We start from the raw sequence: 27,983 nt of genomic DNA, 5'->3' as shown, positions 1-27,983 counted from the left end.
TACTTGCATTTTACATTTGTATGCATTACTGATATATATCTTCACACAAAATGTACAAAGCAGAAAAAACATACCACAAGTTGTGAGCAGGTAGGTGAGTAAATAACTAAGGATATGGATATAGCAAATCACTTTTGGAACAATCACTTCCATGTAAATAACTAATGGAGGAGGTAAACTTAGTTGCATGGGGGAAAATAATTTTCCCCATTAAAATATGTATATGTAAACCAACGGAAGAAAATTTAGAAGTAAAATGAAGGCTATCCTGCAGATAATGTCTACCAGAAAATTCCTCACGTCCTTTGAGGTTTTTGTCCTGCCAGACTTCTTGGGCCCTTCACAAAGAATCTGCTCAAAAGCCACTCCGGGAGAAATAAAACCCTTGGAAAAACATCTATCCCACCTCTAAATGGTCAAAAATGAAAACCAGATATTATTTCATTTCCTTTCTGGCTCCCTGACTGTCAATTTTCAGGGTGTGTACCCTATTAGGGAATGCATTCTCCAGATTTACCCAACCTGGATCCATACTCAAATAATCCCATCAAAATCAACAACAACATATTACATCCATAGAATCACAGTGTTGGAAGAGACCACAGGGCCATCTAGTCCAACCCCCTGCCATGCACACAATCAAAGTACTTCCAACAAATGGTCATCCAGCACCTCCTTAAAAATCCTCAGAGAAGGAGACTCCACCCCACTCCCCAGAAGCATATTCCACTGCTGAACCACACTTATTACTGGGAAGTTCTTCCTGATGTTTAGGTGGAATCTTTTTTCCTGCAATTTGAATCTCTTGCTCCATTGTGTCCTAGTCTCCAGATTCCTCAATGTGACATCCTTTCAAATATTTAAACATAGCTATCATATCCACTCTCAGCCTTCTTTTCTCCAAGCTAAACAAGTTGAGGTTGTATCGGTCTGTATAAAACCTGCTTTGAGCTTACATCACATCTTTCAAAAGTACTATGCTGCTTTGTATATCTTCATTCTTTGGTTTCTATATGATTTTATGTATTCAGGCTTACTTTTGAGTGGACATAGATAGAACTGGTGTGTTCTGTTTAAAACAGTGTTGTGAGTTATGCAGCCCTACAAATGCTGTTGGATTGCAAATCCCAGAGTCAATGATGAAGAATGGTGGGTACTGCATTTCAATGTATGGAGGGTCTCATGTTATCTACTCCTACCTTATATAAAGTATCTGATTTGCAGATGACAGTGTAATGCAGAATGATTATTCTTCAACTATTTCTACATACATCTATCTGTGAGAAAATAACACTAAACTAAATTTAAGGAAAGAATACTGTGTCTTATTCCTTATTAAATGTTAGAATGGAAGAAAAAGAATGTTATCATTACATAAGAAGCATTGTACCGCAGCAGACGTTTGATAGGTAAAATGCATATCAAAAAGGCACTCTGCTAGAAAGGATTAAAAAAAAAAACTACTGGGGGTATTAAATTTCATCCCACACTTTAAAAAGAATTTAAGGTGAGGGAATGAGGTGTTTATGAGACAAAACTAATGAGTCACAGAACAGAAGAAAATGAAGCTTGTTGTTTCTCACTTGTCAGTGCACAGTTTGATAAGAAATCAGTTCATGACAGGAGAAATCCTTTTACAGCCGTTTCTGAACTATAATTATGTCAGTCAAACTTATTTTGAGTAGGGGGCTCCCCTTCTAGAGGTGTTTTTGAAATATCCCAGTATTGAGCTATCACAGCCTTAGAAAATAAGGAGTTCCCCGGGGTCTTTCAAAAAGTCCATTAAAACCTCTCCCTCACACATACACATATCCTCTGGTGTTTTGCACACACTTTTGAATCAGCAATACTGACAGACCTGTTGTGCTGAAATTATAGGCTCAAACAAGATTAACCGTTCACTTTCCAGCTACAGTTTACATTAGCAGTTCAATAAAATGTGCAGAACTCCTCCTGTTTGGCCAGCAGACGAAACTCTCTCCTCTGTTCCTTCTGTTGAAAGTCTAACGTTACAGCAAAATGCATATCCTTTCTGCACTTGATTATTCAATAAAACTTAGAAAAGTAAGAAATAAAGCAATGGTTAAAATAAGAACTAAAATATAAAACATTGATCTATTACTAAGGCCCCATCTACACTGCCATATGCAATCCAGATTATCTGCTTTGAACTGGAATATACGGTACTCATATAATCCAGTTGAAAGAAGTTAATATGGATTTTTTGCCTTGGTAATTTGGATTATATGACAGTGTAGATCCAACCTAAATAACATTTCAATTGTAGCCTTTCACCCTTCTTGTTCTTTATCTAAAGAACCTGAAAGGAAAATCTTTGAAAAATAGAAGTCTAAATTGGTGTCTAGATTAGGCTTGTTATTCACACAACATCCCAAAATGGCAAATGTGTAAAGTCACAAATGACTATTACAATTTTGATATAAGCACAATATGTTGTCGTGCACTTTTGAGCTATTTCTGACTTACATTGAACTTAAAGTGAATGTATCACAAGGTTTTCAAGGCGAGATTTGTTCAACAAGGGTTGCCTTTGCTTTTTTCAGAGGCTGAGAGAGTGAAACTTGCCCAAAGTCACCCAATGGGTTTCCAGGGAAAACATCTCACTTTACTGGGAAGACTGCAACCCGATGACCTGTGCATCTGTTGAATCTTTTGTCCAGGTGTTATACATGGCTGGTCAACCTCAAGCTCCAAAGTCTCCTTCCTTATGGTTCTTTTATCATAAAATCAGATGGTTCGGATATGCACTTCACATAAAACGATACCATTCAAAATTATTGTCCATGGTGTGGAGCTGGTTCACAAGAAGTCAGCTGCCAGTTCATGGCATGTTTTCAGGAAACTATATGAATATGATAATACCAGGTGCAAAAATTGTACGAGTCTGGTAAATATTGGGGGGGGGGGGGATGCTGGCTTCCTAGAAAGGATTCTTAAGAAGATGACATAGAGGGCACCTTCAAACAGAAGAATATCCTCTGACAGTCCTACAAAGGGAATTGTTCTTTATGAGCAACATGTGGCCAACTCAGTCTGGGAAAAAACTGCATGCCTTCTATATTTTTTACTAATATAGCTATGACAGATACATCTGAATTCTGATTTGCATGCAGGGTTAGCAGAAACACACACAAAAATGAAATGAAAGCCTGCCAATTTGTCCCTAGAGGTGTCTTTTTTCAACCCTGAGGAAACCTTGAAATAATATTTAGGTGTCAGAGAATTCCTGCATAAAGATTATTATATCTACATCTTAATTTTTCCCCAATTACAATCTCTAGCAATCTCTTAAATAACTCTAAGGTGCAATTGAACTCTGGTTGAGAAACTCCAGAGTGAAAGGGGAAACTAGTTTCCACCCTTCGCTTAATTATGAATATAGCTCATCCCCGAATTACTTCTAGACCCTAAATGCACCTGACAGCACAAACTGGAACAAATTTGGAAATTAGATCTCATTATATAAGTGGATGGAAAATAAACTACCTGGGAATTTTATCATGGCAACTATTCTGTTTGAATGTGCCCTCTGCTGGTGAGAGATGGCATTTAATACACCGGGGAAATCATGGTAAAATGAGGCTTAACTTGATTTATTCCAAAAACAAATCACTACTATCTCTTCCCCTGGTTGGTCTCAGAAGAAAATGTCCAATGAATGAAGGTGATTTCAACAATTCAAACTTAAACCTAACAGATTGGCAATATGCAAATAGACTAATTTTAAAAACCTTCTTCATCAAATAAATGTAATGAATTTTACGTCTATGTCTTTTAATATATATGTTTATCTATAAATTTTAACTATATTATACCCCGCCTCAAGGAAAGGTGTATAAGAAATAAAATGTATCATTATCATCATCATCGTCATCAGAGGAACTTTTGCATTGTCGAAGGAACATTTCTTCTTTTTCCACTCTTGTTTTGGAGGGGACTGTTTCCAAAGCATGGAGCCAATGGCTAGCCTTTCACACTGCATGGTTATGACACTATGATAGTACTTTGATTGTAATGATAATATTCTACAGAATTCTGGCATCTGCAGTTTAGGGATGGGCACTTGGAATTCTCAGCTAGAAAACTAGTCTCTCACTAAACTACAAATTCCAGGAATTAATAGGATGTAGCCATGGCAGCTGTGTACGGCAAAAGAACCATAGTCTACTATTCCTAATATGTGAGCAATTAATACCATCTAGATAAAAATAATTTTCAATCTACTTAACAGGAAACAGAAGCATTTCCAGTTACTGTCTTATCTTTCTCCAGCTCACTCCATGCATTTTGAATTACGAATTGTGAAAAGGTGAAACAGGAAATGGATAATATGGCATCGTCCTCCTGATACCCAGTTCATGGGCTTTGAGGCCAGTCTGATCTCCAGCCAGGGACTAAGTGCAAAAAGTGCCAAACCATCCCGCAGTAATATTCATTATTGTATCTCCGAAAGCTAACAAGATGGCTAGCTTGGCAATGAATGAAAGTTTCTCAGAGTCCGCAGCAGGCTCTTCTAGATGTTTCACAGAGCACAGAAAGTGTTTGCAGATCTTTTTAGGTCCTCTAATGTGATTTTGCTGTGTTTATGGAACAATGATAGCCAATGCATAGGATTTACTATTATCCACGGTTTTAAGTATCCACAGATATGTGTGTATCTTGGAATGTATCCTGGCAGTCAGCAGATGTGGTAATCGTACTGTACTACTAACAAAATTTTCCAGAGATGCATCTGTATATGTGTGTGTGTATGTGTATGTGTGTATATATATATATGCATATGTCTGTATTAGCTTCCAAATAATATATGTTATCAAAATACTCTTAGACTGGTATTGTGGTAGAGACATATACATAAGATTCCCTTATGTTGTACATATAACTTTTTTGTGAACTGTGGGTGCTGGCATTTCCCTCCGCAGCAACCAAAGGCTTCTGGCATAGGCACTATCTGCTTTGTGGTGAGCAATGAGGATTGCTGAAGCATCTCTCCATAACTAGATAAAAAAATGATAACATCTCTCACGAGTTAAACTGGGGCCCTACTGAGATCTCAACATTGCTGTAATAATTTTGCATCCGAGTATGGGTAGCCAGATACTTCTATATTCATCCCAGCTATACACAAAATAGAGAATAACCATGGAGAAGTGCTCCAGAAGCTATGTGAAAAGTTAAAGCAGATGATATATGGCGCTGTCTTACATAGGTCCATTTGCAAACATGTTGTGCTATGCTGAGCCATCCTAGATTACAGCCCTAGTGCTCTTCCAGGAGCTTATTTTGGAGCTATAGGGATACTATTCCCAGCACACTGTTTTCCAGATGTAACCATGCTTTTTTTCTTGTTTTAATGTAGCACCTTTTCTCACAATGAAAAATGAAGGGATGATTATTTCCTCTGAATTAGGATGTTAACAATTAATTGTTTATGTGAATCTTCCTACGCTAATGCAATTATAACTATATTCCATGAAGGGCAATAGGAAATAATTACTCTGATTCTCAAGTGATAGTTCTAAGAAAATTAGATTCTCAATCTTAAATTCATTAGGTAGGTTCTGCAACTTTGATTACAAGCCCAGGATTATAACAGTCTTTTCTCTCTCTTTTTTTAATAATAGTTACTTTAATCATTGTACTCTGAAGTCTCCAATTTGCCTGGTAATGATGAGGGCCAACCAAGACTATCAAATATGCTTCGTTTCAATTTGCTCAATCCATTGGAATCTATGGGGCAAGATGCTACGGTAACAGAAGGTCACCCAACTTCAGTGTTTTGAAAAGTTATAATTGTATGGGTCCAAGCACCATACAAAGAAAGGAAACTAGATATTATTAGAATGCAAGTCAGCATCATCTCTACTGGATTTGGCTCATGAAGATGCAATCCAACATTAGCAGGCTCTGTCTTATAAGGACTTTTCTGAAGAACACAAGAGGATACAATGTCCCATTCTCTTTCTAACACAGGAAAAAACAAAGTCTGTGGCCCAAACCAAACATCAATATCTTTAATATAAGCTTATCAGCTGTGATAAATAACAATCTGAACAATGTTTGCAAATGGATCATGTAGCATTTTAGAGACAAACTGAGAGAACAAAGTTAACAACTTTTGTAGACCTAGAGCAGGGGTCCCCAAACTAAGGCCCGGGGGCCGGATGCGGCCCTCCAAGGTCATTTACCTGGCCCCCGCCCTCATTTATAATATAATATTTTTATATCAGTTTTAATAATATAATATATTATATTATATATACATATGATGTTGATAATATTATGTTATACAATGTAATACTAATAATAATACCATATAATAATATTAATTACATGTTATATATTACATATAATATTACAGTATAGTGGTATAGTTCAATATAGTAATATATAATGCTAATATTGTGCTTTGTTAATAATATAATATATTGTATGTACATACAGCTGCTCTGAGTCCCCTTCGGGGTGAGAAGGGTGGAATATAAATGTAGTAAATAAATGTAGTAAATGAATAAATAAATAATTTTAGACTTGGGCTCGCCCAAGGTCTGAAATGACTCGAAGGCACACAACAACAACAACAACAACAATCCTAATTAACTTGACTATCTCATTGGCCAGAATCAGGCCCACACTTCCTATTGAAATCCTGATAGGTTTACTATGTTGGTTAAAATTGTTTTCATTTTTAAATATTTTATTGTTCTTTCATTGTTGTTGTTTTGCACTACAAATAAGACATGTGCAGTGTGCATAGGGATTTGTATTTCTTTTTCAAATGATAATTTGGCCCCTCAACAGTCTGAAGGATTGTGGACCGGCCCCCTGCTTAAAAAGTTTGAGGACCCCTGACCTAGAGCATATCTACACAGGAGAATTAATGCAGTTTGGCACCACTTCAAATGCTATGGCTCAATGTTTATGGAATCATGGGAGTTTACATTTTTGAGGCACCAGTAGAAAGATGGCTAAAGACCTTGTAATACTACAGTTCCCATGATTCTATAGCATTAAACCATGGTAGTTAAGGTGGTGTCAAATTGCACTGATTATACAGTATTATTATTGTTGTTGTTATATTTATTTATACCCAGCTTTATCTCCCCTGAAGAGGATTCAACATAACAAAAAACATAAAAGCGTCAGCATAACTATTTAAATAAACAAATATGTGAACATTAAAACAGTACTAAAAATTCCCACTTAAAAACTAAATAATAATAAAAAACTAATAAAAAACCACAGCACCCCCTGAACTGATCTTTAAAATCTTCATCTTTAAAAACCTGTCTGAATGAAAAGGTTTTGGCATGCTGCTGGAAAGACAGCAGGGAGGGGGCCATTCTGGCTTCCCTGGGCAGAGAGTTCCAGAGCTGAAGGGCAGCTGCTGGGAAGGCCCTTTCTCTCGTTCCCACCAGCCAAGCTTGAGATGGAGGTGGGAACGAGAGAAGGGCATCTCCTGAAGATCACAGGGCCTGGGCAGGTTCGTACAAGAGGATACAGTCGCCCAAACAGCCTGGACCTCAACCATCTAAAGCTTTAAAGGTCATAACAAGCACTTTGAATTGTGCCCAGAAACAGATGCACCCTTTGTCTGGTTCCTCAGGTGCATGCAGTGAATTGTCTAGAAACAGACCTTTATAGGCAGACAGATTATGTGAATATTTACACTAGTGCAGAATTTGTGGAGATGGGGATGAGATGACAAGTTCAATTTTGAAGATGGTCAGTGGACAACAAAGATAAGGAGGGTGATGTTGCCTAAAACAACCTGAATGATTACTAACATTTTTAGAAATCAATTTATTACACAAGATAGATTGCTATATTATATCAAATTAAAACACCAGATAAGGACAGTATTTGGAAGCTATTCCTCCATTTGTGATACATTGTGATTTTGAAAGGTCTCTTCCCCTCATGGAATTTGTTCCTTTTTAGAAAGGTTTTTTCTGTGTTACAGGTTTTCCCCTATAAATGTTCTCTTTTTAATTAAAATATATGATTTTTCTATTTGGGGAAAATGGCTTCCTGCAGCCAAGTGAGCTTATATTGTCTCCTGAGATTTTCTTATTGTCTGGCAGAGCTTTTCTGAGTTTCCTCTTGACTCATTCACACCTTTCTAGGTCAGACTGCCCAATAAGACAGTTTTCCAGATCCTTAATATGTGAATCCATGTTTCCTTGGTTGTTCTTGGTAGCCTTTTATACATTTTGCAGGCTCCCTAGTTCCATTTCTTTCACACATATCACCAATTTCAAAATAATTGACAACTTTCCATCCCTTTCAACAGTTCTATACTCTGGTTCTAACTAGTTTTTATCAGTCACATGACCTACATTTTCCAGGCCCCTCCTGTCTAACTCTATTCCTTGAAGAAAATTCAGCTAACTCATGAATTCCACAATTTCAAAGTTAGCCTGAGCCTGAAAATTCAAAGATTCTAGTGATTCTAGTGATCTGAACTTCTTATATTTGAAGCATCTTAGATGATGTAAATTATAACCATCTACATTTCCAAGTTGAGATGACAGTAGATTTCTTGCACCTTTTATACATTTAGAAGATGTGATTATTTTTGAAATTTTTGAAACTGCAATGCTTGGCAGATAATCAAGTTGGTTAAGAAATAGTTACATTTATATAGCAGATTTTTTCCCTTCAGTCTCATACCCCCCCCCCCCCCCTTTTTAAAACAAAATGAAGTTCAGAGTACAATAACTCTTTGAGAGAACATTTGCTCTGTATATTCATTACTTGAGCTTAGGACCGTCTCAGAAACACTATTTTGAGTGCAGTGTTGTATTAGAATTTTTCAAAGGGGATCTAATGGCACACCTCTTATGTTACTAAATCAAAGCTGATACTGTAATTGCTCAGCTACTATAAATTCTTTGTTATCTTTTAGTGGCTATCACTCTACACTCCTCATATTAAACACGCAGGTACAAGATGGACTTAAGTCATTAAAAAGAGCTTGCCAAAAGGATGTTAGCACAAGGAATGTGTCAGGTGACATGGTATAACCTCTAAGGACACTGGGATTTGTCAACCTTGGTAACTGTATCCTGTTGGCCTGTCACAGTCAAGTTAATTAGAGACATCTGTAGCATAGAGATCAAGCAGAGGAACCAGTGGCAGCTTATTTGCACTAGAAAGGTACAACCCAAGTGGGAGGTAAAAGGAATAGAATCGCAAACAGATATGGATCAGCAACATGAGCCTGAACAGTTATCTGAGCCATATTCACTTCTGGAATAAAGCTGCTTGATTCACTGATGGGATGCAAATGCAGAGCTGATGAAAAGAGTGAAATACTCTGTTAGCAAACACTTTGATATGCTGGAATTTTAACACTGTAAATGGAGTTCAAAGCCACCTGCCAGCACTTTTCATACAGCCTATCCATATTGGTTTATAAGAGTGTTTGATGCTGATTTTTCCATTCTATTGTCCACCCAATCCTTGGCTCATCTTGAGTTGTTTCCTATGATAAAGCTGAAAAGGCAATCACAACCCTTCAACCTTTTTGGGCCAAGTCTTCTCCAAGCAATGCTAAATGCTAGAGGTAGATTATGGGCCAATGAATTTTCAGGACTGGGGCCATAATATATTTTTATAGTTCATTCTGTTGCTATAACAACAGCTTGTTTATGTATTTATGCATTAAAATATTTCTATCCTGCCCTTTATCATAGGTTCTCAAAGCACTGTACAAGTATATGAACAGTCTGAAATAGATTACAAGCATGAGGATAACATAAACAGGATAAAAAGTTATCAAATCAACAGGTTATAATACGTAAAATGATAAAACAGTTAAAACAATGCACATTTATATTAAAAAGTAAATTATGTCTTTCTTAAAAAATAAAATAAAAGGCTATGTTTTGACTTGGCACAATATGGGTATCAACAGGACCTCCAAAGGGAGGGGACTCCACAAGTAGGAGGCTGCACCAGAGAAACACACACTAGAGTTTCATTGCTTAGATGTGTATATATTATACCAATATCCCCAAACACTTTATTTATTAAAATATAATTAAAAAACATCAGATAATGTAAAGATGCAATCACTACTATGCTTCTCCGTATATGTTATTAATTCAATCAAATATTACAGGTGTACATTAACATTTGCTGACTTAATTCTAGCTTATATTAAAAAGAAAGGGGCAAAGACCTGACAAAAGCGACCTGAAGAATATTGTAACTCAATACAGGTCTACTGTTTTAGATGATGATGATCGACATGTTGATTTTAAAAGCAATCACTGTATTACATTATGAGTTGTAGCTATCAGACCATTAAAGTGAAGGAACATATAATCAAGAAAACAGACCTGTATGCACATATGAGGGATTCAAAAAGGTGGGGAAAGCTGAATTTAATTTCCTGATTCTTCTGCCTCCTACAACAGTGATTTAAAACCATTTTGGCTTCCCTGGCAAACTCTATACCCATGTCTTTTGCACATCCCTATAGTTGGGCCTGAACCACTAAAGTAATGATTCAGATCCAGAAAGAACTAAAATAAATATAACTTAATTCCTATCTATTTCCATGGATCTGTGACTAAGTCTGGACAAGATCATTTTAAAAAAAATATTTAACCAAACAGAAGCAATGTATGCAATGAAAATAAATCCAAGGATATTTCACACTGAAATATTGAAATAATTAGACACCTCTGTATTCTATGTGCCACAAACTGCAAGAAAACAGGCCACAAATGCAGCTAACCAACATTACCCATGTCAAGCTATTATTGCATCATATAACAAGTAAATTGAGTTCCCTATGGCTTACTATTTACCTAACAAGCCATCAATCAAACTAAGGTATTTAGAAAAAGACAAACTGATTGGTTGCAGTGGGATTTCTGGACATTTTAAATGATACTCACTGAAAATAAATGAGAAAGATTTCCAACTTTGAAAAAGAATTGCCTGACAAAATCTATGACAGATATATAATGCCATGATAGAAATACTACTCATTATGTCATATTTAATAACCCACTGGTGCCACATTACACAGCTGCTTCTGTTACACAGTGGTGCCAACTAAAATTTCTTATTTCTTGGCCTTTCTTTCTCCCTAATTAATAATGAATAAAATCAAATCAGCATCACTGTAACTTCACTTTCAAGAAGGAAAAAGTCAAAACAACTAGACAAGTAATTTCCTTAAAATGACATGAAGATTTCTAACTACTTCCTGAAATATATTAATACAGAATCAATTCCCGCAGGCTTACATAGACTAATTAGTAGCAAACAAACAATGGTCCTGATTTCTAATGTGCAGGTCCGGCTGTGGGATTACACAAAGGTTTTGTAAATTTCAGAGGTTACCTACGCAGATGTCTGAAAGGGAGAAAAATCACACCATGCTGCATGTAGCCAGGACCCATTAAGTAGTTGCGGATTTGTTAAATTCAGACTGCCAATAAATGTTATGAAAAAGTAATAAAACCTAGATGGAAAAACCATATCCAGCATAAAAGCTGCAAACTTCTAGACAGCTTGTAAAAAGAGGGAGAAATAATGGAAGAGGGAAACAGTAAACAGGCTAACAAGAGTTCACAGAAACCTTAATAAACAAGGTAGAGTCACACAGGCTTCCTTCTGGAATCTATCTAGGTCCCTCAGTAACTAATTATTTCTGTGAAAAAGACTAGGGTTTCATTCTCCGATCATGTCTGTTAGCATAACTGTGAATTAGTCAGATTCTGCATTCAACTTTCTAAATGAAATATTCACATTTAGATAACTGTGTCTTACCTTTACCGAGCTGACTAAGAAAGAAAGACTTGTTTTGCTCCATACTTAAATTTTCGTGCACCCTGAAATATTTAAAAGTACACTGAAAACTAACAGCTTTTATGGCACATTGCCTAGTAAAAAAACAAAAACAAAAGAGAAACACAGTAATATTTTTGAATACGATATGAGCTTGCTAAAAAGTATGGATAGGAAAAAAACAGCATATATCACTTCTTGATACATATATATTGTGGACTGCTAGAATTGTTTTCACTAAAGAATTCTCAGCTGATGCTGCAAAGTTTTTGTTAACCTGTCAACAAATCCTGAAATGGCTAGATGTCACTGCTTTTAGCATCTACATCTTTAAAATTATATCAGACAGAATTTGAAAATAATCCTAGCCCAGTTCCTATAGCTATGTACAATAGATTTGTGCAAAAGAGAAAAGGATGTCAATAGGATGAAACTTCATTTTTATAAAATATAATAATGCTTAAGATTAATTATGCAAAGTTATTCTCCATATTGATATGGATCATCCATATCTTGTGCGATTTATTCAGAGTTGTACCACAACAGTTGGCTACCATAGGCAAAGCAGTAAATAATTGGCTTACAGTCCCTTTCTAGGCACAATTCAATGTGTTGCTGACAGCCCATAAAGTCCTATATACCATGGGTCCAAGCTATTTGAAGAACCACATCTCTCTTTATGAACCCATCAGAGCTCAACGATCTTCTAGAGAAGCCATTCTTTCTATATCTCGCCACCTTCGCAAGCTCATTTGATGGGAACAAAATCTGGTTGCTGATCCCAGACTTTGAAACAGGAGGGCCCTATCCTTGATCTCCTTCTTTCAGCATTGTACCACATATATCATGCCAGGCATTTAGTAACCTAGTGAGGTGGGCTTTTGATGCTGTGTCCTGCTGTTTCAAAGGTTGAATGTAGTCTTTTAATGAATTGTAATGTTTTTCATGTTTAATGCATTTCTTTAATTGTGTCTGTTATATTTATACTTTCATGGAAGACTTTACATAGTTTTAATCTGTTTGTCACCTTGAGCCTCATGACTGAGAGAAAGGCAGGACACAAATGAATCATTGTTTTCTTTAGATGGGGGGGGGGGTGACAATTCCCCTGAGAACACAGGCTCATAGTTTGGAGGTAGTGGACTTGTCATTGAACCTGGAGGCCCAGGTTTCTGCAATGGCCAGGAGTGCCTTTGTTCATTTAAAACTTGTGCAGCAACTGTGCCTGTTCCTTGAGATGTCAAACCTGGCCATGGTAGTACATGCCTTAATTACACACGGTTTGGATTGCTATTACATGCTCTATGTGGGGCTGCCTATGAAGAGTGTTTGGAAATTTCAGCTGGTCCAAAACGATATGGCCCCAGGTTGAAACAGCTCCACTGGCTGCCAGTTTGTTTCTGGGACACAATTAAAGTGCTAATTTTGACCTATAAAGCCCTTTATGGCTCATGTCCAAGACATTTGGCAGATTGCATCTCTCAGTACAAAACTGCCCAGGCCTTCAGAAGAGACCCTTCTGTTGGCCCCACCTTCATCGCAATCTTGGTTGGTGTGGACACAAGAGTGGGCCTTTTCAGTGGCTGCCCCTTGACTCTGGAATTTCTTCCTCAGGAAAGCCAGAATAGTCTCATCCCTGCTTTCTTTCTGGCAACAAGCTAAATACTTTATTTCAGCAGAATTTTAAAGAAGAAAGTTTTTAAGACAGATCTGGGGATGCTATATAGTGTTCTGTGTATAGGTGTATAAGTGTTTGATGGTTTTACTAAGTTTAACTATTTATTTTTAATACTCTAATATTTAATTCTATTTTAGTGTCTATATGTCTTAGATTTTAAATGATACATTGTTTTGGAGTGTTGAATCACCCCAGTGATTCTAGCCATGTAAGCCTTTGACTTTGCATTGTATTGTTTTTAGCATTGTTAGCCAATTTGAGTCTCTATTTTTATAGCTTAAAAGCATTATTATTATTATTATTATTATTATTATTATTATTATTATTATTATTATTATTATTAGACAGAAGACCTGAAGTAGTGGCCTCTTTACCACAGGAAAAAAAAAAGAAAGCTAAAACCATAAGCCTAACTATGGCAGCACTGTCACCTGGGTTTCGGGTTAGTTTTTTCCCCTAGCTCTATGTTAAATTTTCAGCATTTCCTCATGATTTCCCATCCAAGTAATAACTAGGTCTAAAGCTAGACAGAGTTTATTTATTGGTGTGTGATGGGATCCGGTGTATCAGCACTGCCGTAAGATTCAATTGCCAATTTGGTGGGATTTTGTGACACAAAATGAAGATTAGGATGGGTTTCAGGTGTTTCACATGAGGCAACAGGATTCCTTGTCAGCTCTCTGTTCCTTTACTTGCAGTACTGCCAAAATCCTTTCATCCTCTGCTTCAATTTCGCTTTTCTACACAATTGCAATAATGGCAAGCAGATGTGAATCCAGTGAGGAGACAATTACTACTACAAACAACTTCATGTGATGTTTTGAAGCTCTTTAACACAAATACAAAGAAATATGGGGAACAGTTTCACAATTATTGGAATGTATAACAGGATTTTATTTGGTGGGGGGTGTATTTAGTACACAATGGTATGCACTCCCAAGAGAGTCCACTGAGCGCATACATGCGTCACCACATCAAATGGTGTGCACATCAGTTTACAGGGAAGAACAGACAAACCAAACACAAAGTTTTCCATGCCAAACACCTGCCCCTGTTTTCTTACCATGTGGGCTCTCCCTCCTCCCCTTTCCTCTCTAAATACCTTGATACTGGGCAGACTAATTAATAATGCCTCGGCTTGCTCATGATTAGTTTAGCTTGGAGCTGCCAAGTGGCTCTGAGCAACAAAAGGAATTCCTATGGGCCTTGTCATGACATCATTTTGCAATATAGCTAGCGATGGCAGAAAATGAAGCTGGTATTTATACAAGGGTATTACAAGGAAGGTTCTCCCGCACCAGGCTTAAAATGACAAAATGTCAGCTTCAATCATACGCCAGGCTTTGGTCTCCTTCTGTAACCTCTTTCTTTTTTTGGTTGCTTTCTTTTTATATACGTATGACACTAACAGAAAAATAAATTGAAAAGAGCACTGAGGCAGAGTGTATTTCACGCACTGGTGCCAATGTTTCATATCTCATGAACCTCGGGAAAACAATTCATCGAACTAATTAGTTTACAGTGTTTAAGCAGCTTGTTTCCCGTCTTTAATCTTCTTTATGTAATACTGTGAACAAAGCCATATTATCTTTGGACTTTTTTCCTTATACAGTTTAACAAATATAATCTTTTTTGTTTTCTAAGATTACTTCATTTAGACATCAAACTGTCTCTCTTCTCCTTTTCAGGGCAGGAGATAAATAAGGTAATGCTAATTCTATGTGTTTCAAATGGCCTCCCACATTCAGACCGTGGCTAAGCTCTTTTATTGTTAATGACTCCACCTCAGTTATTTAATTTATTCAGTGCGTTTTCAACTAATGGCTGCAATATGCAACCTACACAAAACCTAGTGAAATGAAATAAATATCCATATGTTTTCCTTCCGGCTGAGCAGTTGGCCACTAACACCACGGCATTCTCCAGTAGCAACATCCTTCTCACTCTTTGTAAACCCTGCCTACATGTCCTATCCTACCCTTTCCTTACCATGCATAAATGTAAAAAAAATTGTGTTATTGTGTTTTATTTTTAAAATGGAATTGGAAAGTATAAAGTACTATATATTCTGCTGTGTACTTGGAATAGAGGTCAAACTGTTTAAAGATCAGGTTAGCAGATGGACAAAACATCTGTTAAACTGTCACATTTTAGTAATACCAGCCATGCCTCAGCTCACTCATGATTAGTTTAGGTTGGAGTCCTACATACTTAGGACTACAATAGGTTTCTGTTCCATATACTTAGTGAGGGAATCCCTATTAATAGTGTGATTAGGTGTAAAGTGACTATTTCAGGGTAATCCACTGATACTTGGTTTAGAAAATAGTGGTGTGACAGAATTCTGACCACTATTAATCCTACTGGCAGTGAATTTCTACCATATATAATTGATTATTGTTATGAAATATGTCTGTCTTGTTACAACTAAATGTATTATATGTCATATATACTCACAAACCCAAGATACTTATTTCTGCAATGGCTGTGGAATGTCCAGTGTTGATATTAATTCAGACATTTTACTCTGCATGCCATTAAAACAAAGTCCACGCTGTCAGCAGTATTTCCTATGCTGACTTTCTGCTTGCTTTAGAACTATTTACTGTCCCATTGAGCCTATCTGCACTAAAGTTCATTCTGTCCTTAATTGTCAAACAGATTCATAGTAACTCTTAATTAGTACAGAACAGGTAACACAGCTGTGACTTTGTGAGCCCCATGTACATAGGGGATCTGTGACCGACTATGCTCAAGGGACTTCTCCACTCTCCCCCAAGGTTAATGACTGTAACTTCAGTAAGAATAAGCAAGTATTCTGGCTGTGTAAGTGAAGATACCTGAAGTAATACAGCTACTTGGGGATTTACGGGGTGACTGGAGAAGATTTGTCTTTGAATGCAAGAAAGGTTATAGAACCAATGCATTCAAGAAAGGAGTTACTACATTCGTTAATGCATTTTAATGAAACATAAAATTTTCATCCTAAACAGATGCATTTAAACATGTTAACTAGTAGACAAATTGAAGGCAAGCTGCTAGTAATACATTACATTTTCAACAGTAATCGTGTAAAGAGAAATCCACAATGGCTTTTAACATCTCTTAATACCAATTCAAACTTCAACAAGAAAACTGGAACCAAATGTGAACACATTTCATTGTTTGCCAATTCTGTGTTGCTGATTCTACACAGTTCAGCCAACTGGTAAATTGTTTTATTTTATTATAAATTATTTAAAACATGTTTCCTCCAGCTTTTATCATAATATGTATCTAATACAGCATAATAAATTAAGCTTTGTAAAAAAAAAAGAGCAGATAAAACCAAAACCGTCTCCACAGGAAAACTGGTACTTTCAGAAGAAACAGTGGTAAGAAGTGCTTACTCTTATAGAGTCTGATCCCATTGGCCTCTGAAGGACTAACCTTTTTTTTTTTTTTTTGCATATTTGAAAATCAAACAGTCTTTTAGTTTTGAAAACAAAGTCGCAAACACATTTCCCCACAGTATAAATAACTTAACCTGACAGGCCATCAAGAAAATCACAACTAAAGCTAATTGTAAGATATTGCAAAAAGCTGTTTCATGTGCTTTCTAGTTTAACTGAAGCCTTTGTATTTTGCATTTGCTCTTTATAATCTACATCAGAATGTTAATTAGACATTTAATGGATTTACAACATTTTCCAAATAAACACAGAGAAAGACATCCGTATGTGAGGAAAAATAACCCACTGTTCAAAGGGTTTGCAAATAATTCAAAATCAGACTAATCATCTAAATGCATCATAAACAAAACCCCTGATCACTTCAAGCATTTTTTTTCAAAGGTTCTTAGGGCTAGAGTGCACATATTTGTAAATGAATAAAGAGCAGTTTGGTCAGAAAACTATCAACCATTATGTACTAAACCGTAATTCTTTAGATATGGGCAATTGCAGAGACTCCAGGGTCTGAACCGCCCCCGTTTCCCCATGAACCTTCCTGCGCTGAAATCAACCATTATGAAAAAACCAATAGTAACTAAAATCTTCCAAAATGCTTTTTTTTTTGCATTGAAAAACACTGTCAATGTAGTGTGCCTGCAAGTCATTTCTGAATTATAGTGACCCTAAGGTGGACCTTTCATTGGACGTTTTGGGAAGATTTGTTCAGAGATTTTTCCTTCAAGCTGAATGCAACATGTTCAAGGTCACCCAAAATGCTTGCATCTTCAAGCAGGGATTTGAACCCTCGTCTACAGAATTGTAGTACAACACTCAAACCACTGCACCACACTGATATGCCCCCTAAAATTTGTTTACTAAAGAATCATGCTCCCTTGAAGAGTCTGAAGATGGGAGTCTTCTTTTGGGGAGTTTTTCATAAAAAGGTTTTGTGAGCAATGAAGTATGAGCTCTAGACACTGCACAAAAGAACTGCTGTAGATGGTGCCAACATCTAGTTAGTACTGCTTAGCTATTGAATGACCATATGTTTATAAGTGGGTGTTAATGAATATAAAGGCACATGTCAAATAGTAGTCCTACTGTGTATCCTTGTTTTTCTTGTCTTGATTCCAAATTAACAAATTAATACAGGGCTGTATTAATGCTTTTTATAGTTCATTCTGTAGATGCACACTGTTTCTACACATGATTCACCACTAAGAACAAGCTACAATACAACTAATTTAATCATGAACTGACACTGCATGTTCATCCTACATAAAATGATTTCACATGAGCAGGCTAAAAGAATAGACATTTCGGGCTAATGTTGTTTTCTAAAGCATCACATTTGAAGGAAGATGAGTCCCTATGTTATATTTAATCTCTGTCCAATCACACAGATCATCCAGATACTCCTCCTGATGTAATAATCTCATTGTTTCCATAGTATGAAAAATATGATGTAGAACTCAAATGTTACCACAGTATAGGATAGTTGTTTCTTACGCCAACCGCAATGCTGACTGGGGGATTTTGTGAAATCCAAAATGTAACTTTACTAAGATTTGAGCAGGGATGTCAATCAAAAATGAAATTCGGTGGCGTTTGACATATTATAGGAGAAGCATGCTGATTTCTGCAGTATATGAACAATCTATTTCCATAATGTTGAAGATGTGTTTTGAACTAAAATGGTGATCAGCTTTTGTTATTTGTGTAATTAACCAATTAGGTTAATCAAAACAAATTAAGTATCTTCCACAGCATTGATCCAATCCTTTACCTCAATAGGCTTAAATGGTGTGAAGTCCCATGGCTTATCTTTAATGACAAACTAGTCATGCTGCTTTCCAATGCAGAACTTCTCAGATCAGTCAAATGAAACAAGACTAGCTAACAAGCCCATAATTCAGCATAGTGCAAAGATAAAGAATGTATTAATGTGATATAAAGAAATATGTAAACATGCTCAAATTTTATGATTATATATTGCAACAGGTCTTTAAATTACTAATTTCAGTTAGAGAAAAAGGTAGCACCCATAAAGTAAAGGAAGTAGTTCATTAGGTAAAGAATATGGACAGATCAATGGCCGCAGGAAAAGTAAGGCAGTATGCACTTAAAGTTAGATTTTCATAAAGAAAAATTATATCTATTTGCCTTTTGTTGAGTACTTCCCTCAGAAAACCAGAGAATTAATTTCAACAAGACTTACTTCTGAATAAGCATGTTGCAAAAGGGCAATCTTCACCAAACACAGAAACTCCTGCCAAGAGGTGCATCTACACTATAGAATTAATTCAGTTTGACCCCACTTAGCTGCCATGGCTCAGTGTTAAGGAATCATGGGAGTTGACATTTTTCAAAATATTTAATCTTATCTACAAACAACAACTCTGTGATGCCCCATGGGCCTCCGAGTCCTGACCCTAGCGCCATTATGGACCATGGAGATGAAGACATGGGATTTCTGCCATCTCAGCAAGAGACTGGTCCGTTCCAGATGCCTTTTGTTGACAATTCTTGCCAAGAGCTCATTAAAATGGACCTTGAACAAGCTATCCCAAGCACTTCTCCCCCCTTCACGAGAAGGGAATTCTTTGAGACTAGTCGCTTGGAGAAAGCGCAAACAAGAAAGAGCGCGAGATTAGCAGCCAGACAGAGTGCTAATTAGCTCGGTTCTCCTGGGATTTTTCAGGGAGGAACGCATCTGGATGAAGATGTGTTTCAGTTCTTTTCCCTTGGGAAAGAAGCTCTGGACACCTGTTTGTAGGAAGATTTGAAGTTCTTTAAAAGTTTCCCGCACGGGTTAGCCCGCGCGGAGTCAACGAGTCAGTTGAAGGATTAACTTCGGTTCCAGCTAAGTGTGGACTGCGTTTTGAGTCCGCTATCTCCAGTCTCTCCGTGCCTTGCCTTGCCGTGTTCTTGACCGGTCTCACCGTGTTCCCAGCCTTGCATCTTGTGCCAAGTACCCAGTCTTGTCTTCAGTTTCCTGCCTTGGACTTACTTTGAACTCTAGTAAAACTTTTGGACGCTTTCCCCACTCTAACTGCTTGGAAGTTGAGTGTGTTTCGGTTTTGGGATTATAATTTTGAACTCTAATATTATATACTGGACAATATATTTCTGGACTATATTTGACCTTCCCTGAAAGGTCTATTGCTGAACTACATTTTCTACTTGTTTTTATCCTCCTATATTATTTCCTTAATAAAGATATTAGATTGTTATTGGCCTCCGTGTATTGGTTCTTAGTGCTCCGCTACCAGGGCGTGACAAACTCCCACAATTGCATAGCACTGAGCCATGACAGCTAAAGTGATGTCATTGTGTATGATCTCTATTATGTACAAGCACCCAATGTATCTGGCAAAGAAACTCCTTTTTACAAAGTCTATTGGTGGAAACCCAACCTAACTCAACCCCCAATCCCTAACTTGTAAGACAGTGGTTCTCAACCTGTGGGTCCCCAGATGTTTGGCCTGCAACTCCCTGAAATCCTAGAAATCCTAGCAGCTGGTAAACTGGCTGGGATTTCTGGGAGTTGTAGGCCAAAACAGCTGGGAACCCACAGGTTGAGAACCAGTGCTGTAAAATAAGAAATGGCTACTTGAATAGGCATCCCTCAATTAACAAGTCCCCTGATGTAAAAGCTGCTTTTCTTTAAGTACTTTTCATTCAAAAGAAAGAAAGAAAGAAACAAACAAACAAACAAACAAACAAACATATTTACATGTTGTAGGGTGTGTTTTTTTTAAAAAAAACAAAAACAAAACCCTACTGATCTAAATGCTAACCACTATTGATACCACACTCTAGCTAAAAGCCTATTGCAGGTAGCAGAACACAGACACAAAAGTAAAACTAAGGACACACACATACGCTAAAAGAACAAAACTAACAAAAAGTCTAGCCAACAAAGCTCTCACTCACTATTGGATGGTTTTTATCTTTAATTAGCCTACTCCCTTTAAATGCAATCAACTATGTAATCATAGTTGTAGTTTTAATAACATTCTACTAATTCATAAAACTCACAATTGATAAATGCTTCCCTCATTATCATAATAAACTAATTAGCAAATCCCAGTTCTGCTTGTAACTGAACAAATATTTCTCCTTGGTCAGGCTAATCAATTTGTCCATCTCAGCAGATTAACAAGTCTTCATCAGCCATTGTCGTCATCCTTCATCTTCCATTCTCTATGCATGCAGCCCTCCTCCTCCCCTTTTCTCCCCTGCTTCCTCAATACAGTCACTTGATAAAGAAACAAATCACCAATGTGCTATATTACAAAGTTCATCACCACCAGTATCTTTTAAATTCTAAACAGCAACTTTTACTCACAGTCTTTGGCATGTAGAAGACAATCTGTCTGACCAACAGACAGGAGTGAAATTGGATGCTAAAGAGTGCTGGTCTTGATTAATACATGGGTGGGGCCATCAATGAATACTAGGTGCCATAACAGTGCTTCTCAACCTGGGGTCCCCAGATGTTTTGGCCTTCAACTCCCAGAAATCCTAACAGCTGGTAAACTGGCCGGGATTTCTGGGAGTTGTATGCCAAAATCATCTGGGGACCCCAGGTTGAGAACCACTGTGCTATAGGAACTCAGAGAAAGTAAATGGAAAAACCACCTCTGAGTATTTCTCATCTAAGAAAAGCTTGTGAAATTCATTGGGTTACCACAAGTCAACATGCGACTAGAAGGCACATATACCTAAGCATATGGTAATATTCACATAAAGAATCACAACAACAGTCAAACATATAATAACGCATCAGAGCAATATCTTGAGCAAAAGCTCTGGGAGAGCAACAGAATGTAAGACTTCTCTTAATTGCAATGGACAAATTGGCATTGTTTGTGCTGTAGGTTCACAGCAATGATGCTACAGCGAACTCCTTTTCTTGGTGCCTGACTAACCTCGGTGCCAAGGCAGATGTCAAAACAAATGCCTTAACAGAGGTAGAAACTGCGCCCTGTGAAAGTCACGGATCCTTCCATTCCTGGAGGAAATACTCCACCAGTCCAAAGATATCACAGAACAGTGATTTTGCAAATGATAACTTACCCCTCACAGAAAACTCTAGGGTGGGGTCTTCACTTTGCTATCTTGCCAAGGCTCATGAAAGCCTTATTTCTAAAGATTTTGCTGTAAGTTTATTTATTTATTTATTTATTTCCGATATTTCTACCCCGCCCTTCTCCCCAAGGGGACTCATCACATTTTCTTTCTAACTTCTGTCTAGTAGCAGCAGCACAAAGAGAATGGTGAAGCAGGGCTAAGAAAACATAAATCTTTTACAGCAGCATGTCTATAGTAAATGCAATAAAACCTGAGCTGGGAAAAAGAAGGAATCTACTCTAGCCAATCCTACTGTAGTTGCATGCTGCTGCACACAATAGGCAAGGTGAGCAGCAGCTGCCTCAAGAATGCCTTGCTGATTTGCACAAACAGCAAAATTAAACGAAAAGGGGAAAGCAGATTAGTTTAACTTCACAGCTCCTCCCCACATGTTAAATAAGCATAGATTATAATTTTTTTTATCAAAATGAAAATCATAAGAGTAATGAAAACTGACAAAGGAAGAATGTCCCTGAATTCATTTTGCAAGAAGCCTTTCCAGAGGTCCCCAGAAGGTTTGAAATGCTTTTATTTACTTATGCACAGATTACCTGCATAAACTTCATTTCACATGTACACATTCTTAGTTATAGAAAAAAAAACCCTGACACATGTCAAACTGCTTCTCTTTTTTGTGGCAGAAGAATCTATCTCTATTCTTTCCATATTATTTCTACTTCCACTACCATTTCTTTAAGGATGTAACATTAATACACTTACTTTGTTAATTGAAGTTTATCTGTACTGGAAGCTTAGAAGTCCTTGTCAGAGTGTTCCCTATGACTACTTTTTCCTTTTAATCTGCAAACTTCTTCTTTCAAGTATGTAGAAACAATTATATTAATTTTTGGTTTCACTTCCAAAGCGATAAGACACTCAATGACCCTAGTTTGTATTAAAGAAAAGGATGACCTTTATTGTTTGATAGAACAAAACTTTTTTTGCAACAGATTTGAATAACTATAAGAAAACCTTTGAAACTAATAATACTCATTCTTACAGTAGCATTTGAATATTTGTACTAAAAATGATGTTTTTAAACAGCTTCCTTCTTTTCTTTTCGAACAAAGAATACAGAATATAATGCAGTTAATTGTTAATATCCACTGAGGTTTATGCAATGCATTACCTAATAAATATCATTATTTAAAGAAAGCTCTCTTTTGTTAGAAGAAAGTACCATGTTTTATCATTCCTGGACTAGTTTACTTAAAGAAAAGATACAGTCTCATCTTAACTAAATACATGTCTGAATTATATTTCCATTTTAGGAAATGTTTGAAAAGGAAGACATGTTGAATTTCCATATTTATTGTGTTTCAGTGACTACTACAGTCAATTTGCTTTGTTTACAGGAGAAATATACCTTTTTCCTATACTACTAGCTCTGGAATCACAGCACGGGCTCCGAAAGTCAAGCTGCGTTCTTTCAAGGTCAGTCATCTTCATCAGCAAAAACATTCTGCAAATATAACATGTGGAACATCTCCAAAGCTCAGAGAAAAATATCATGCATGCAGCTAGAACTTAGAGCTCGCTATGTTGTAAATTAATGCCCTACCTAACTACTTGTTAATTACATCCTTCCACTACTCAGCATTCCAAGTACTTTTACTTTGTGACAAGTATCGTTTCACAATATGAAAAAAGGAGATTGCTTGATCACTATAATCATTATTTGCCAACAGAAACCAAACACACCTTGGTAAGTACTCTTACCGGAAGCTGAATTTGTGAAGAGAATCTTAATAAATGTACACAAAGAACTGCACATACTTTCCCTATTTTAATGATAATCTTAACCTCAAGTCTTGCACAGGAACCTTTTGGCTTTTTAATGAGTCTTCCACATGTTTCTCTCCTAAGACAAGACGTCACTTGGAAAGGACAGTGATGAGCTATTTGAAGTGAATACTAATTAAAAAGAGGTCAGGTCCTTCAAGTCATACAAAACATAGGAAGAAAGACTTCACTTGAATACTATCATTTAAGTTATGACGAGGAAACAACCATGGAGAAAAGGTGAAGGGCAAACACTGAAAAAGTCCTTCTGATCTGAGAACAGCAAATATCATTTCAAATACAATCTAGAATTTACTATTCATTTCCATTTTGTATTTGTTAGACATTCTGTTTAGTCTTTTATAACCAACTCTATTTAGCAGTCTGGAAAAGATATAAAGAAACTACCTTTTAAGGCTTCTTTTATCTAAATAGTTATCTGACTTATAAGGGAGGGGGTTAAAATGTTCAACAGCACATAGACAGAGATATAGTAAACGCTTCACATTTGCAGGGGTAGGGGCACTGAAAGACTGTGAATAAAGAAATTGCTTTTTTAAAAATGGGAGAGAACACCTCTCTAATAATTTCTATATCTACCAACCCAACTCTATGGTCAACTTCCCCTGGTAGCAGACCCTAAACTCACATTGGATGATCCTGAAATTCTTAGAGAGGTGTTCTCTTTTAGAAATCTGTAGGTTGATGGGAGGAATTAGACCATAGAGTCACACTGGAGGACCTAGATATTCCTAAAAATAACATTTTAATCAAATCCATGAACAATGAAATCTGCAAAAATCAAAATTGCAAATGTGAGGGATAACTATAGAATCTGGGTCCCCACAGCCAGTCTTGACCTTACCTTAGCCAACAGCATCAGTATGATGGAACACTGGTCAAATTTGTCAATCACAATTTTTAATGTATTTTCAATATTACAAAGCATATTACTTTTCCTTTAAGCCTTACTCCTTTACATTGTAAGCCAATAAACCCCAACTCTTCATTTTATTAGCGTCACTTCCAAAAGTACTTCTCATCATAACTATGAATTCTGAAATAGTTGCGAAGTTTGTTGAAGGTCATATAAGTTAAATATTGTATAGCTTGATCCAGGCCAGAGATGACGCAGATAGGTCTACAGAGAGGGGATTTCAGAGGCTTCAATCTGTTGAAATGGATCCAAGCATCAGATGCAGGAAGCTGTATACCTTTAGTCTTTTCTCAGTTGATTTAAGCATACATCATGAAAAATCATGTTTCAAGAGTTATGGTAATGCAATCTTCACTCAAAAACAGTCTCTTTGGTTCAAGAGTCACTGGGGCCATTTTAAGTCAATTCTCACAACCCCCCAGTTAAACTTTTGATTAAGAAATATGATCTTAGCAAATAACTGCAAAACAAATATTAAATTATTCTTAGTTGCTTAAGAGTGTATCCATTTCAATTGCTGTGGCTCATACTTACATTACTTTTCTTCATTTTTCCATCCATGACTGCTTTTTGCTATCTCTGGCATAAACCCTGATGTGTTTTCAATCTACAGCTGCAGCTTCCCTCTCTTGAAACTAACAGGAACAGACAGAAGATGAGCGATTGCAGACTCCAGAACTGATGTGTATAACGAGGTTAAAATCTCTTTGGCAAAATTTTTCATTCAACTCTGCTAAGTGAATACTGAATGAATAAACAAGAATAAAGCTCCTTACAAATAACTCAAGATGTAACTTTACTTCTCCTGTAAAATCTCTTCTCCCCCATGCAGAATAAGCCAATATCTGCAACCAATGTAACTACATCAGGGAATGACGGCAGTATCACAAAGCAAAAAAAGCAAACTGACTATGTTAGGGAGACTAAATAAAACCAAGCCAATGTTTCAGAACCAACTTGCTTTGAAGATATTCTACAAGGAATATTTTCCCTAGTGAAACTCTACTAATCAATAGCTAGCAGGAAACTGTGACTTGGCACAGAGACAGTCTACTGAGCAAAGGCTGCTTTTTAAAATCAAATGCCATACTTTTATAGCTGACCCCTGTTGCAAGGTTGATCGGCATATGCTGTTGCTTTGTATCAGCTCAATGCAAAAAGGGATCTTTTTCATCGTGAAACCTTTCATTTGTTCGCTTAGATTATTATTATTTTTTTGAAAAGACAAGAAAGAAAGAAACAGTAAACAATTACTCTTTTCAGAGAACCAATGTTAATATTCTTGTAATTTTGTTTTATTTTCCATATTGCTGTTGCATGCCTTCAAGTTGTTTCCGATTTACGGTGAACCTGAGGGGTTTTTTTAAACACGGTTTGTTCCTTGCCAACCATGCTCTATTCTGAATTTTCTTACTTCAGCAGCTGCCACTATGCTTCACTGTGACCTCTTTTAAAATACAACACAGACTTCCACAATGTGATCTCTTACAATTTGAGCATGCTCTCCTACAATTTGAATATTTTAGAAGCACTGTCAAATGTTTCAATAAATAATAATCAATAAGAAGCAATTTGATTCTTTACATTCTACCAAAGAGATAGAGTTGTTTAAAAAAATCAAGGTATCTTTTTTCTTCTCACTTCTGATTATAGACCATACATTATTTTTCACTGACGGCTGATAAATCAACATTGCAGTAAGGATGCACTGGCCATTGTAAAACGTGCTAAGAACTATTACCAAAACATCTCACTATAGCCACAATCACATCAGGTTAGCTTTTCTACCGGCACTAAATTACCAAATTCTAAAGAGACATATTATTTTAAAGTGCAAGGTGGCAACACTAAACACCTTATATACTGCTTCATAATATATATTTTTAAGTGAAAGCTTATTATTAACTTACATTTCAACCAGGCTTTAAAGGCTATTTCTTCAGACCCTTATTTATTTCCTACTTAGTTATCATTATGTATTATTTACAACATATATCATTTGACAGGTGGCATACCTACCGTATAATAATGGCAATAACAACATAATGGAATATTTTTGTGTTGTTGTAAGCTGCCCTGGGTTCCTTTGGGGAGGGAAGGATATAAATAAAGCTTATTATTATTATTATTATTATTATTATTATTATTATTATTATTAAGCTTATTAAAATTCTCTTTCACTAATTTTCTGTGTCTATTGTCCATATGTCTTCACAGATCTGTGATTCCTGAATTGTGTGTGTGTCAATAAACTATATGTAATATGAGAACAACTGAAATAAACTTTGAAAATATAGTCCAACATGTTGGAATGTAGTCTAGGCAGTGCTGGTTGTTCTTCCCAACCACACCAATCTATATATATAAAAGGGTAATGAAATTTCGGCCTAGGACAAAACAACAAAACTACACATTCCAGAAACACTGAACTTGGCAGCACAACCCCTCATCCATGCCTCTACGTTCATACAACAAAAAGAGAAGAAAAATAAAGTCCTAATTAGAGGGAGAGGAATAATTGTTTTTATCCAATTGCTGCCTGTCAGAAGGCTAATCTCTGCCCGCTTGGTCTCCTAGCAACCCACTCAGCCCAGGGACAGGCAGAGTTAGGCCTCACTTAGGCCTCTTCCACACTGCCTATAAAATACAGATTATCTGATTTTAACTGGATTATATGGCAGTGTAGACTCAAGGCCCTTCCACACAGCTATATAACCCATTTATAATGGACTTAATGTCAGGGGAAAACCTTTACCCTTTACCTTAACTACCACCAATTCCTCAATACTTTATTTCCCATACCACCATACTTCGTCACAGCAACGTGTGGCCGGGCACAGCTAGTACGTTAAATAAAAACAGAAACTGACCAAGGGGATAGGAATTCAGAAAAGTCCCTTAACAACATGTCAGGGTTATCACTGCCTATTCTAGGCAGTAAACGACAGAATAAATGTGAAGGGCAAGACTCAAGAAGGAAGCAGCAGGAATGTTTGTATAGAACACCAAATTCTTTTATCAGTTTGGTGTTCCACATAGTTTGTGTGAACATATGCAACAGAGAAACATACTTTTTACACACAAAAGCTTATGCAACATCTTGTTTAAGCATGACAGGAAAAAGATATAGTGAGTCTTAGCCTCATGTTCTCCCACCCCACCATTACCATCCATTTGGTGTGACTGAGAA

At 36.6% G+C, this 27,983-nt stretch overlaps 1 protein-coding gene and 2 long non-coding RNA genes across 4 annotated transcripts in view; 1 reads left to right on the top strand and 2 right to left on the bottom strand.

Moving 5' to 3' along the window:
• LOC134296683 (uncharacterized) overlaps positions 1 to 25,575 on the top strand; it is a 31,378-nt gene extending 5,803 nt beyond the window's left edge. The window contains exons 2-3 of the long non-coding RNA XR_010003503.1: positions 23,430 to 23,508; positions 25,407 to 25,575. This is a non-coding gene — a long non-coding RNA (uncharacterized LOC134296683). The remainder of the gene's footprint in view (positions 1 to 23,429; positions 23,509 to 25,406) is intronic.
• efna5 (ephrin A5) overlaps positions 1 to 27,983 on the bottom strand; it is a 225,781-nt gene that overhangs the window by 65,932 nt on the left and 131,866 nt on the right. The window lies entirely within an intron of this gene.
• Positions 5 to 25,417, bottom strand: LOC134296684 (uncharacterized). Its single transcript, XR_010003504.1, has 2 exons — positions 6,875 to 25,417; positions 5 to 6,147 (listed from the first exon to the last, which is right to left on the bottom strand). It is a non-coding gene; the product is annotated as an uncharacterized LOC134296684 (long non-coding RNA).

This window comes from Anolis carolinensis, chromosome 2 (genome assembly GCF_035594765.1).
Source record: "Anolis carolinensis isolate JA03-04 chromosome 2, rAnoCar3.1.pri, whole genome shotgun sequence".
NCBI lineage: Eukaryota > Metazoa > Chordata > Lepidosauria > Squamata > Dactyloidae > Anolis > Anolis carolinensis.
The sequence above is the reverse complement of the archived record's forward strand: the minus strand, read 5'-3'. Positions and strand labels throughout refer to the sequence as shown.